The 12,082-nt window shown below is 53.3% G+C and overlaps 1 long non-coding RNA gene across 1 annotated transcript; it reads right to left on the minus strand.

Moving 5' to 3' along the window:
• Positions 1–1,858: 1,858 nt before the first annotated feature.
• LOC127041972 (uncharacterized) lies at positions 1,859–11,366 on the minus strand. Its single transcript, XR_007771796.1, has 2 exons — positions 11,212–11,366; positions 1,859–1,977 (listed from the first exon to the last, which is right to left on the minus strand). It is a non-coding gene; the product is annotated as an uncharacterized LOC127041972 (long non-coding RNA).
• Positions 11,367–12,082: the final 716 nt, after the last annotated feature.

The following is a 12,082-nucleotide window of genomic DNA, read 5'->3' on the forward strand; positions in this document are numbered from 1 at the left end:
GGGTCCACCTCCTGAAGCGCACCGAACCAAGCTGCAGGGGCCTAACCCCTGGGGGGGCCCCCCCCCAGCTCCCAACGGCCCAACCCCGTAGCGCCGGAAACCATAGCTCCAGGGGCCTAACCCCTGTTGGCCCCAACCCCAGCCCATAGCCCAAACCCCCTGGGGGCCCCAACACCCGCTCCAGGGGACCCAACACCTGAGCGCGCGAACCATAGCTCCAGGGGCCTAATTCCTGGGGCCCCAACACCACTCCAGGGCCCAACACCTGGGGGCCCCAACACCAGCTCCAGGGCCCAACCCCTGAGCGCTCGAACCATAGCTCCAGGGGCCCAACCCCTGAGCTCCCGAACCTAGCTCGAGGGGCCTAACCCCTGGTGCCCCAACACCAGCTCCAGGGGCCCAAAACCAGGGGACCCCAACACCAGCTCCAGGGTCCCAAACCCTGAGAGCCCGAACCATAGCTCCAGGGGCCTAACCCTGGGCCCCAACACCAGCTCTCCTACTCGGGCCCTACCCCTGAGTGCCCGAACCATAGCTCCAGGGGCCTAACCCCTGGGGCCCCAACACCAGCTCCAAGGGCCCAACCCCTGAGCGCCCGAACCATAGCTCCAGGGGCCTAACCCCTGGGGCCCCCACCCCAGCTCCAGGGGCCCAAACCTTGGGACCCTCGACCCCAGCTCCCAGGGGACCAACCTCTGAGCGCCCCGTAGCACAGCTCTAGGGGCCAGGCCCCTGGGGCCAAAACCCAGCTCCAGCGACCAAACCCCTTGGGGGCCCCAACATCCATCTCCAGGTGCCCAACCCCTGGCGCTCCGAACCATATCCAGCGGCCTAACCCCTGGGGCCCCACACCAGCTCCAGGAGCCCAACCCCTGGGGTCCCCAACACCATCTCCAGGGGCCCAACCCAGACGCCCTAACCTAGCTCCAGGGGCCCAAACTCTGGGGGCCCAACACCAGCTCCAAGACCCAAACCCCTGAGCGCCCCTGAACAATAACCTCCAGGGTCCTAACCCCTGGGGGCCCCAACACCGCTCCTTGGGCCCTACCCCTGAGTGCCCGACCCATAGCTCCAGGGGCCTAACCACTAGGGGCCCCCACATCAGCTCCAAGGCCCAACCCCTGATCGCCCGAACCATAGCGCCAGGGGCATAACCCCCCGGGGGCCCCAACCCCAGGTCCAGGGGCTAAACCCCTGGAGCCCTCGACCCCAGCTCCAGGGGCCCAACCCCTGAGCGCCCGAACCATAGCTCCAGGGGCCTAACTCCTGGGGCCTCAACACCAGCTCCAGGGGCCCAACCCCTGGGTGTCGCAACACCAGCTCCAGGGGCCCAACCCCTGAGCTCCCGAACCATAGCTCCAGGGGACTAACCCCTGGGGCCCTCGACCCCAGCTCCAGGGGCCCAACCCCTGAGCGCCCGAATCATAGCTCCAGGGTCCCAACCCCTGAGCGCCCGAACCATATCTCCAGGGGCCTAACCCCTGGGGGCCCGAACCCCAGCTACAGGGGCCCAACCCCTGGGGGCCCCAACACCAGCTCCAGGGGCCCAAACCCCTGGGGGCCCCAACACCAGCTCCAGGGGCCCAACCCCTGAGCGCCCGAACCATAGCTCCAGGGGCCTAACCCCTGGGGGCCCCAACAACAGCTCAAGGGCCCAACCCTTGAGCGCATCGAACAATACCTCCAGGGCCCAACCCTTGAGCGCACGAACCATAGCTAAAGGGGCCTAACCCCTGGGGGCCCCAACCCCAGCCCCAGGAGCCCAACCCTGGGGGCCCCACACCAGCTCTGTGGCCAATAGGGCCCGTTTCCTCCTGGAGCTTACCTAGTTACACCAAGGAGGCACGGAGAACAAGAAGACGGGTACCACACCTTTATTGTCGTTCAGCTGAGCGGGTGTTTCTTCCCGACTAATGCCAGAGAAGAGCACACCTTACATGGGTGACATGAGCCCCTTTTATAATCAGTAACAAACAACTTTTGTTTACGTCATTATACTGACCTATAGATAACAGGTCACACAGAATACATGGATTATTTGGGGAAGGGGATACAGGATACATCTGTTGCAGATACATTATCATTTTGAAGGGAGTGTAAGGTACATACCTTGACCCCTGGTATTAAATATCTTTGAGGACATATGAGAAAACAGCTGCATATACTTTTGTGCCAAGCGGACTAATTAGTAAATAGCTGACATGGTTAAATGTGAGACTAGATACATGTCCTGTCCTTGATTCCCAGGTTTCGTTTGTTATTCAAATCCCTAGGCCCATTTTTGAGCCAATCTTTGAGCTAAAGGCAGAAAGAGAGAGAAGAAAAAGCAGGCCTGGGCCTGTTAATTTGTAGGCCTTTTCTATCAAGTTTTCCCCCCTTAAAACATTTTAAGAGCTTACGGGCTTTGCGCCTCAGTTTGCTCAGGTTTGTACGATATCATCATTTGCTGATATGTAACTTGACCAGCTAGCTTGCGAATCGTTGCAATTAAGCATGGGGCAAAGCAAGCAATTGTTAATAGGATGGTAATAAAGAGTATAAAAAGGAGGAAACCTTTCCGTAACCATCCCCATTGTGGTAGCCAGGAGGTAAACCAATCCGTGTCCCACCGTTCCAGGTTTGTACTGGGACATGGGTTATTTTTCTCATTTCCTTGGTTAACTGTTTCACTGCCTGGCCATTGTCGTCTATTTGTAAGCAGCAGTTAGATTCATTTAGTTTTGCACAGAGTCCCCCTTCCTCTGCTAACAAATAGTCAAGACCTATATGATGCTGGAGAATTGCGTGTCTCATTTGAGTTGATTGATCGGCCAAGAGATCTAGTGCTGCGGCCGTCTGATTAGTTACTATTTCCAAAATAGCCTGGAGCCTAATAATTCGATTCAGATTGTAAATTGGTTCCCTGGCCCCGGTTACCAGTTCACTGGGATTCCAGGTGGCCGGTCCATAATGTTTGATAATTCTTTCAGGGGGCCATTCTTGAGCTCCCCAATTTGGGAACTTCCGGCGGTTAAAGTAGAATCCAGAGACCGTTTTTCCCTAACTAAATCATCATAAACTTTAACTCCCAATTTATTTCCTTGGGCTTGAGGTAAAAGAAAGAATAAAGGTCTAATATATCCTATGTAACATATTCCCGACCAGTTTGGGGGCAATCTGCGATAAGCATAAGATCCACAGATCCAATAGTGGCCTTTTAGTGCCAGATTCCATTGGCAAAGGGGCCATCCCAGGTCTCGGGAGAATCGGCGGGGCCCGGCTCTTCGTAATAGAGAGCGTTGCCTGATTCTATAGGTCCCCCCCAAGAAATTGTCTACATTTGGGTTACAGTAGTCGCATTTCCACGCTCCAGCTCCTGCCTTCCATACACAGTTACAACCAAATCTCGGATTATTGGTACTGGCCCAAAATTGTCGAAAATGGGTAACTCGAGTTCCATTAAGGTGTTGCCATGCCCATTGATACCACCGTACCACATGATTTTTGTTAGTGGTATTGTCTCGCTGGCAGCTTAGGAAGAGGGCATCAAAGTACCCATCTAATCCTACTGCTTTACAGCCATCGCCTCTGTGATTCCAGTAGGAACACTTTACCCAGCTATTGTTAGTCAGCTTTACATGGGTAAGGTTCCATCGTCCTTGGTACTTTAAACAGTCATACGGGCGACAGTGGGGATCCCAGCAATCAAGGCCCAGAGATAGGGTCCACTCACATTTGCTTTCCCCCATATATCTTCCCTCATGTCTTGTTCGATTAAGGCAAAAGACACCTATTCCAGCAGAATAGAGTCGCCAGGGGCCCTGGTTTTCAGTCCACCTTCCCGTTCCCTTATGTACTATGCTCAAGCTACTTAGCCACCACTTAGGCTGTACCGGCTGAGCTACCCAGGGCCACTCATTTAATTCTCCCGGACCGCCACATACCCAGCAGTTAGTAAGGTTAAAAGAATCTGCTATTAGTTCCCCTAGTTGCAGAAACCTATTTTCCAATTATATGCATAGGTGAACATACAGACCAGAAATACAAAGGATGGTTTCATTGTTTCTGTCTTTTAAACAGTCCTTTTAATCCCTCCAATTCTTGGTACTCCCAGGTAGAGTCTTCGCCTGTGTCTCTCCGGGCTTCCGGAGCCGGAGAGGACAGAGGGCTGATGTCCTCTTCAGCTTGGCTGTCCTCTGAGTCAGGGCTCAGGAACCGCTTTACTCGGGAATGATGCGTCCACTTGTCGCTCCCAAGGACCTTAACAGCGGCCTGGCTGATGAGCGATACAGTATGCGGACCGTCCCACCGCGGTGTGAGTGGATCACGTTTCCACTTTTTGACAAGGACCTGATCACCGATCTGGAAGGAATGCACCGGTTGTTCCAAGGGAAGGGTCTGGAAAGGTGCCGCGTATCGATGTAACTGTAACAAAACAGACTGCAGCGCAGAAACCTGTTTCCATAAAGAGTCATTCCCCACTTCCCAGTTTATGTCCTCTCGGTACCCCAGGATGAGTACTCGGGGAGGGAACCCAAAGACCAGTTCGAAGGGTGAAAGTTTCAAACCCTTACATGGGGCCCTCCGAATGCGAGTTAGGGCAAGTGATAGGGCGTCAGGCCACTTTAACCCAGATTCTATACACAGTTTTGTGAGAGTGTCTTTAAGAGTCCTATTCATTCTTTCCACTTGGCCCGAGCTTTGTGGTCTCCAGGGCGTGTGCAATTTCCATTGGATCCCAAGGGCTCGTGACACCTGCTGAACCACTTGGGAGATAAAATGACTTCCCCTGTCCGACTCGATCACCTCCGGGAGGTGGAAGCGGGAAGTATTTCATGTAACAGAGCTTTGGTAACGGCTCGTGCCTGACAATGTCGTGTAGGGTAGCACTCCACCCATCCAGTCAATTGATCAACAAAGACAAGTAAGTACTTATAACCCCTACAAAGGGGGACTTCAGCAAAGTCCACCTGCCATCTCTGAAAAGGGTAGGCAGCCCAGGGCCGACCTCCCATTGGGGCCGGCGGACCGCACCCCTTTTGGTTCGTTCGCTGACAAACGGAACAGTTATTTACAATTCTTTGGGCTTCCATATGTGCACCTAATCCCCGAATAGATCGGGTGATTAAATCGACCATAGCTCCTGATCCCAGATGTCCCTCCTTGTGTAGGGATAGGAGAATCTCCAGAAGTACTGGTCTAGGTACAAAAATCTCCCCTCCTGGCAACTTCCACCACCCAGTGGGAGTTGATTGGGCCCCTGCAGCCTGGGCGTGGGACACTTCCTCTGCTGTATAGTGGGGAGCAGGGGTTTTGGCTTCTGTATCTTGGACCCAGAGGAGCCATATGGCCCCTTCTTGTGCGGCTTCTTTCGCGGCTTGATCAGCCAATCGATTATATTTTCGCTGTTCAGTTTCAGGGGCCCTCCCATGTGCACGCACGTGTATTACTGCGACCCGAGGGGAAGCATCAGGGCCTCAAGTAATGACTTAATAAGAGCCCCATGGGCTATTCTTTGGCCTGAGGCTGTAATAAAACCCCTTTCTTTCCATAAAGTTCCGTGGGCATGCACCACCATGTATGCATAACGACTGTCAGTATATACATTAATAGTCTTTCCAGTTCCCATCTGGAGAGCCTCAATAAGAGCCACCAGTTCCGCTGCCTGGGCAGATAGGTTGGGGCTAAGCTGAAACTTGTACACTTCCCCCTCCTTAACTATGACGGCCGCTCCTGTAAATCGCTTCCCATCTTCTACATAACTAGATCCATCTACATACATTTCAATATCGGGGTTGGGCCAGGGTAAATCTGAAAGATCAGGGCGAGGTTTAGTCTCTTGTTGTAAAACTTCAATACAATCATGGGTGGGACTAGCCCCATAAGGGACTTGGGGATTTGGCAGTAAAGTAGCTGGATTGAGGGAACTAACTGTTTTAAAAGTTAGGTTAGGGGCCAACAAAAGTCCCACCTCATATCTAGTATGCCTACTGGGGTTTAAATGCTTTTCCCCAGCTCCTGTTCCCAGTACCTGGGGTATTCCATGGGGTACCACAACCTCAGTATCCCCACCCAGGGTTAGTTTTTCAGCCTCCTGTACAAGGAGAGCGGTTGCAGCTACGGCTCGTAAACAAGCTGGCCAGCCCTTGGCGACTGGGTCCAACACCTTGGAGTAATAACCCACAGGTTGCCAGGCCGGTCCCGACCTCTGGCACAGAACCCCGGATGCCACCCCTTTCCTCTCATGAACATATAGAGTGAACGGCTTTCGGGGATCCGGGAGAGCCAATGCGGGAGGCTGAACCAAGGCTTCTTTAAGCTCTTGAAATGCTTTTTCTTTTTCTTTGGTCCATTCCCAGTTAAACAGACCCTCTTTAGTGAGGGACTCGTATAATGGTTTAGCCTTCCCTCCATAGTCAGGGATCCAAAGCCGGCAAAAACCGGTCAGTCTCAAGAAAGCCCTTAGCTCTCTGGGATTTCGGGGTTGAGGGCTTTCGAGTATGGCCTGGATCCTATCTTTACCCAAGCTACGACATCCCTGACGAAGATGATATCCGAGAAAAGTAACCTGTTGTTTAACCAACTGGGCTTTCTCCCTAGAAACCTTGTATCCCTGGGCTCCAAGAAAATTGAGGAGCTCTATTGTATACTCCTTACAAGCAGTCTCTGTTTCAGTACTTAGGAGTAAATCGTCACAGTACTGAACTATGTTACATGAGAGATGTGCAGCTAGGAACGGGGCCAGGTCTCTTTTTAGCTGGCTGCCAAAAATTTCGGGTGCACAAGTCAGTCCCTGGGGGACAACAGTCCAGAGATACTGAGCCTTGTAATGGGTATCTGGATCTTCCCATTCAAAGGCAAACAGTTTCTGAGGACTTGTCTACATCAGAAAGTTGCAGCGCTGGTGAGGGAGTTACAGCGCTGCAACTTAGGAGGTGTACACATCTGCAGGGCACCACCAGCGCTGCAACTCCCTGTTTGCAGCGCTGGCCGTACTCCCGTTTTGTCTCGGGTGTAGAGGATCCAGCGCTGGTGATCCAGCGCTGGTAATCAAATATAGACACTTACCAGCGCTTTTCTTGACCTCCGTGGAATAAGCAGGTATCCCAGCATACCTGAGGAAGCCTCTGGTAATCAAGCTGGTCTCCTTCCCCGGTTTGCTCTCGCGTTCCCCGAACCCCGAGCAAGCAGGTCTCCTTCCCTGAGGTTTGCTGGGTGGTTCCGGGAACGCGAGAGCAAACCGGGAAAGGAGACCAGCTTCGCCGCGGTTTGCTTTCTCGTTCCCCGAACCCCGAGCAAGCAGGTCTCCTTCCCTGCGGTTTGCTGGGTGGTTCCGGGAACGCGAGAGCAAACCGGGAAAGGAGACCAGCTTCGCCGCGGTTTGCTCTCGCGTTCCCGGAACCACCCTGCAAACCGCAGGGAAGGAGACCTGCTTGTTCGGGGAACGCGAGAGCAAACCGCGGCAAAGCTGGTCTCCTTTCCCGGGTTTGCTCTCGCGTTCCCCGAACCACCCAGCAAACCGCAGGGAAGGAGACCTGCTTGCTCGGGGTTCGGGGAACGAGAGAGCAAACCGCGGCGAAGCTGGTCTCCTTTCCCGGTTTGCTCTTGCGTTCCCGGAACCACCCAGCAAACCGCAGGGAAGGAGACCTGCTTGCTCGGGGTTCGGGGAACGCGAGAGCAAACCGGGAAAGGAGACCAGCTTCGCTGCGGTTTGCTCTCGCGTTCCCCGAACCTCCCTTGAAGCCGCCCAACAGCGCTGTAGTGTGGCCACATCTAACACCACTTGCAGCGCTGGTTGCTGTAAGTGTGGCCACTCTGCAGCGCTGGCCCTATACAGCTGTACTAATACAGCTGTAACAACCAGCGCTGCAAAATTTTAGATGTAGACATGGCCTGAGACTCCTGATCAAGGGGTATGGAAAAGAAAGCATCTTTTAAATCTATCACAGAGAACCACCCGTGGCTCTTGGGGACTTGGCTCAAAATAGTATGGGGGTTTGGGACAACTGGATAGGGGGCTTCTATCAACTTATTGACCTGCCTCAGGTCCTGGACTAATCGATATTGTCCATTAGGCTTAGGCACTCCCATTATTGGAGTATTATATGGGGAGGTGCCTTCCCTTAACCAACCGCACTGCAAAAACTTTTGAATCAGGGGTTTAAGTCCGATCCGAGTGGTTAACTTAAGGGGGTATTGTCGAATTCGGACTGGGCGGCTTCCCTCCTTAAGGGAAATGTGTACTGGTAAAGCATTTCGAGCCCGAGCAAAACCTCCCTCCTCAGCCCAGACCTCAGGATTAACACCCGGCAGTTGGTTCTTCTCGCTCTCCGGCTGTGCCGGGGGAGGATTTTTAACATTTAAAAGGGCCATTTGATAGTTAGAAATTTGTTGTTTAGGGAGCCTAACTTCCAGGGTCCCATTAGTATTGAACGAGATTTCCGCTTGCAGTTTAGTAAGCAGATCTCGTCCTAGCAGCGCAATGGGACAGGAGGGGCTACAAACAAATTGGTGGGATATATGACAGTCTCCTACTTTTACTAGGAGAGGAAGAGATTTTTCCAATTTTATATTTTGTCCTTCTATCCCTTGGACTACAGCACACCCTTGAGCCCTCCCCCGGGGAGCCTCTGCAAGGGGAAGCAAGCTAAGGGCGGCTCCTGTATCAATCAGGGCTTCAATTGGGCGGCCCCCTACCTCAATTATCACCGTGGGATCCAGGCCAGCGGGTTGTGCCGCTAGGAGGGGCCGCTGGGTCCCTCGGCCTCCCTATACAGCCGACTCTTTGTGCGCCTCGTTATAGAAAACGGGCACAGGCGGGGTCCTATTCCTGCTTCCCTCCCTCCTGTTGTGTCGCTGGGGACATTCATTCTTCCAGTGCCCTCTTCCTTACAGATAGCACACTGATTTCGTCCCAAACGGGAACCTCTTCCCTTCCCTTGTACTCCTGTTCGTCCCTTCATGTTGCTCCCCCCTTTCCCGCTTTCCCCTTTTTCCGTTCCTCATCGTCTCTGCGATCATAAACTTTTAATGCAATCTCCAAGAGCTCCTCTATATTTTTACCCGATGCCCCGTCTATTTTCTGTAGTTTTTTCCGAATGTCCTCATAGGACTGCCCGATGAAAAGGGGAATGAGCACTCGCTTTCCATTGACATCCTCTGGGTCGAGGTCTGTGTATCTTTTACAAGTGTTACACAGGCGCTCGTAGAAAGCGGCTGGGTTCTCATTCTTTTCCTGTCGAATACTATACAGCTTGGCCCAATTTGGGGTCTTTCTAATACAGCGTTTCATCCCCTGTACTATAGCTAAGGCATATTTGCGAGGGAGATTTTGACCTGCTTCAATTGTATGTGGCCAATTGGGCGCAGCCTCAGGGAGCAGATCGGGTATGCGAGCTGCGTCCTCTCCCCCTGCTACCAATCCCTCCTCGGCCTTGGAAAAGACTAAGCGCCTTTCCTCTGCAGTCAATAGGGTGTTGAGAGCGATTTTCATGTCGCCCCAAGTAGGGTTATGGGCGAGACCAGGGTCTCAAAAACTGCTGTTAACGGGGCGGGGTCCTCTGAGAATGAGGGGTTCTGGTGCTTCCAATTATACAGGTCACTTGTGGTGAAAGGAACATATATCATAGTGAGGTCACCATCATGACCCACAGTTTCCCTTAGGGGCAGTTCACGCACCGGGACTGTCTCGGCTGCGGTCTTATTTACCACGGGGCTCTTGGTGAGAGCAAATTTTGTGTCTCCCGGAGTGCCTACTATTTGCCATTCCCCAGCCTGCTTAGTAATTTTAGTACAACTCCTCAGGCGGTGGGCTATCGGGGAGTCCCTGGAGTCTGTAGATGGGGTACCGATTTCCTGACCACTACCGCCTCCTGTATTATTTTCTGGGGTCATTGCTTCAAAGGGAGGGGGACTGCTTTCTGGGGTAGCCAATACAGGGGGAGGGGATTGTGCCGGGGAGACCGGGAGGCCAGGATACACTGGAGGAGGGGGCATAGGATCAGGGGCTGTAGGAATCACAGCTGGTGGACAGGGCTTTTTCATGGGGGGACGACCTCGACGCTGACCCGGGGTCTGAGCCATTAAGGCCCTAATGGCTTGGGCTCTACACTCTCGCAACCAGGGGGGAGGATTAGCTGTAAGATCCTGCCAGATATCTATATAGGGGTACTGGTCCCAATGTCCATCCCTAGTTACAACGTTATGCACAGCTTCCACAGTTTTTAACTTCAGTGTTCCCCCAGCGGGCCACTCCACCCCGAATGTTGGCCATCCACAGTAACAGAATTTTATCAAATCATCCTTACATAGTGGCATTCCATAATCAGCCTGACGTCTAAACGCCTTCCAATTATTTAACATACATTCTAAGGGCGTCCCAGCATAAATGCTTTGTCCGGACCCCATTATGCTTGTGTGTAGTTAAACCTGGTCACGGGTTCGACCGACCCCCCTTGCGATTAAGATATCCTGGTCACGGGGTTTCCCCTCGCAGGAGTCTCAGGGCGGCTGGAGTCGGTTTAAGTCCTAGACCTGGTTATCACAATTTTGGCCTCCAATATAACATCAATATGAAGAAAAGCAATACTCCCCCCAAAAACAGAAACAAGCCCTGGGGCTGTTCTATATCCCAGTAATTATCCAATGTAGCCCACGGGCTTGTGAATTAGTGGTATTATTCATTAACTATTGCCTGGCTTACGTAGCAGAACCTTCAAACAGCCACAATATCTTTCCTCACCGAGGTTACCTATGAGGTCCAACCACACTGCGGGGGCGTTATATCCTTTAAACCCAAGAGGTAAAACGCACTTACCACCCGGAGTGGCCGCGTCTGGCTGTTGGACTTTCCCCTTCTTCTGGCACCGTCTTGCCTCCGTGTCGTTAGGAGTTTCTCTTTAGAGAGGACGCGGCCGCCCCGACCGATCACAACGACCCGAGGCCCGAGCGAATCAGTGGCTCGAGGTGGCCACTCCTCAGAATCGCCCTCGGTCGCCGGTCAGCGCCCTCTACAGGGAGAGAAGTCCCGGCGGAGTCGCCAATTGTTGGCCAATAGGGCCCGTTTCCCCCTGGAGCTTACCTAATTACACCAAGGAGGCACGGAGAACAAGAAGACGGGTACCACACCTTTATTGTCGTTCAGCTGAGCGGGTGTTTCTTCCGACTAATGCCAGAGAAGAGCACACCTTACATGGGTGACATGAGCCCCTTTTATAATCAGTAACAAACAACTTTTGTTTACGTCATTATACTGACCTATAGATAACAGGTCACACAGAATACATGGATTATTTTGGGGAAGGGGATACAGGATACATCTGTTGCGGATACATTTATCATTTTGAAGGGAGTGTAAGGTACATACCTTGAACCCTGGTATTAAATATCTTTGAGGACATATGAGAAAACAGCTGCATATACTTTTGTGCCAAGCGGACTAATTAGTAAATAGCTGGACATGGTTAAATGTGAGACTAGATACATGTCCTGTCCTTGATTCCCAGGTTTCGTTTGTTATTCAAATCCCTAGGCCCATTTTGAGCCAATCTTTGAGCTAAAGGCAGAAAGAGAGAGACGAAAAAGCAGGCCTGGGCCTGTTAATTTGTAGGCCTTTTCTATCAGCTCCAGGAGCCCAACCCCTGAGCGCCCTAACCATAGCTCCAGGGGCCTAACCCCTGGGGCCCCAACACCAGCTCCAGGGGCCCAACCCCTGGGGGGCCCCAACACCAGCTCCAGGGGCCCAATCCCTCAGCGCCCGAACCATAGCTCCAGGGGTCTAACCCCGGGGGGCTCCAACCCCAGCTCCAGGGCCCAACCCCTGGGGGCCCCAACACCAGCTCTAGGGTCCCAACCCCTGAGCGCCCGAACCATAGCTCCAGGGGGATAACCCCTGGGGGCCCCAACCACAGCTGCAGGGGCCCAACCCCTGCGGGCCCCAACACCAGCTCCAGGAGCCCAACCGCTGAGCGCCCGAACCATAGCTCCGGGGTCCTAATCCCTGGGGGCCTCAACACCAGCTCCAAGGGCCCAACCCCTGAGCGCCCGAACGATCCCTCCAGGGGCCTAATCCCTGGGCGCCCCAACACCAGCTCCAGGGGCCCAA

The sequence above is a fragment of the Gopherus flavomarginatus genome, unplaced genomic scaffold, assembly GCF_025201925.1.
Source record: "Gopherus flavomarginatus isolate rGopFla2 unplaced genomic scaffold, rGopFla2.mat.asm mat_scaffold_120_arrow_ctg1, whole genome shotgun sequence".
In the NCBI taxonomy this organism is placed as follows: domain Eukaryota; kingdom Metazoa; phylum Chordata; order Testudines; family Testudinidae; genus Gopherus; species Gopherus flavomarginatus.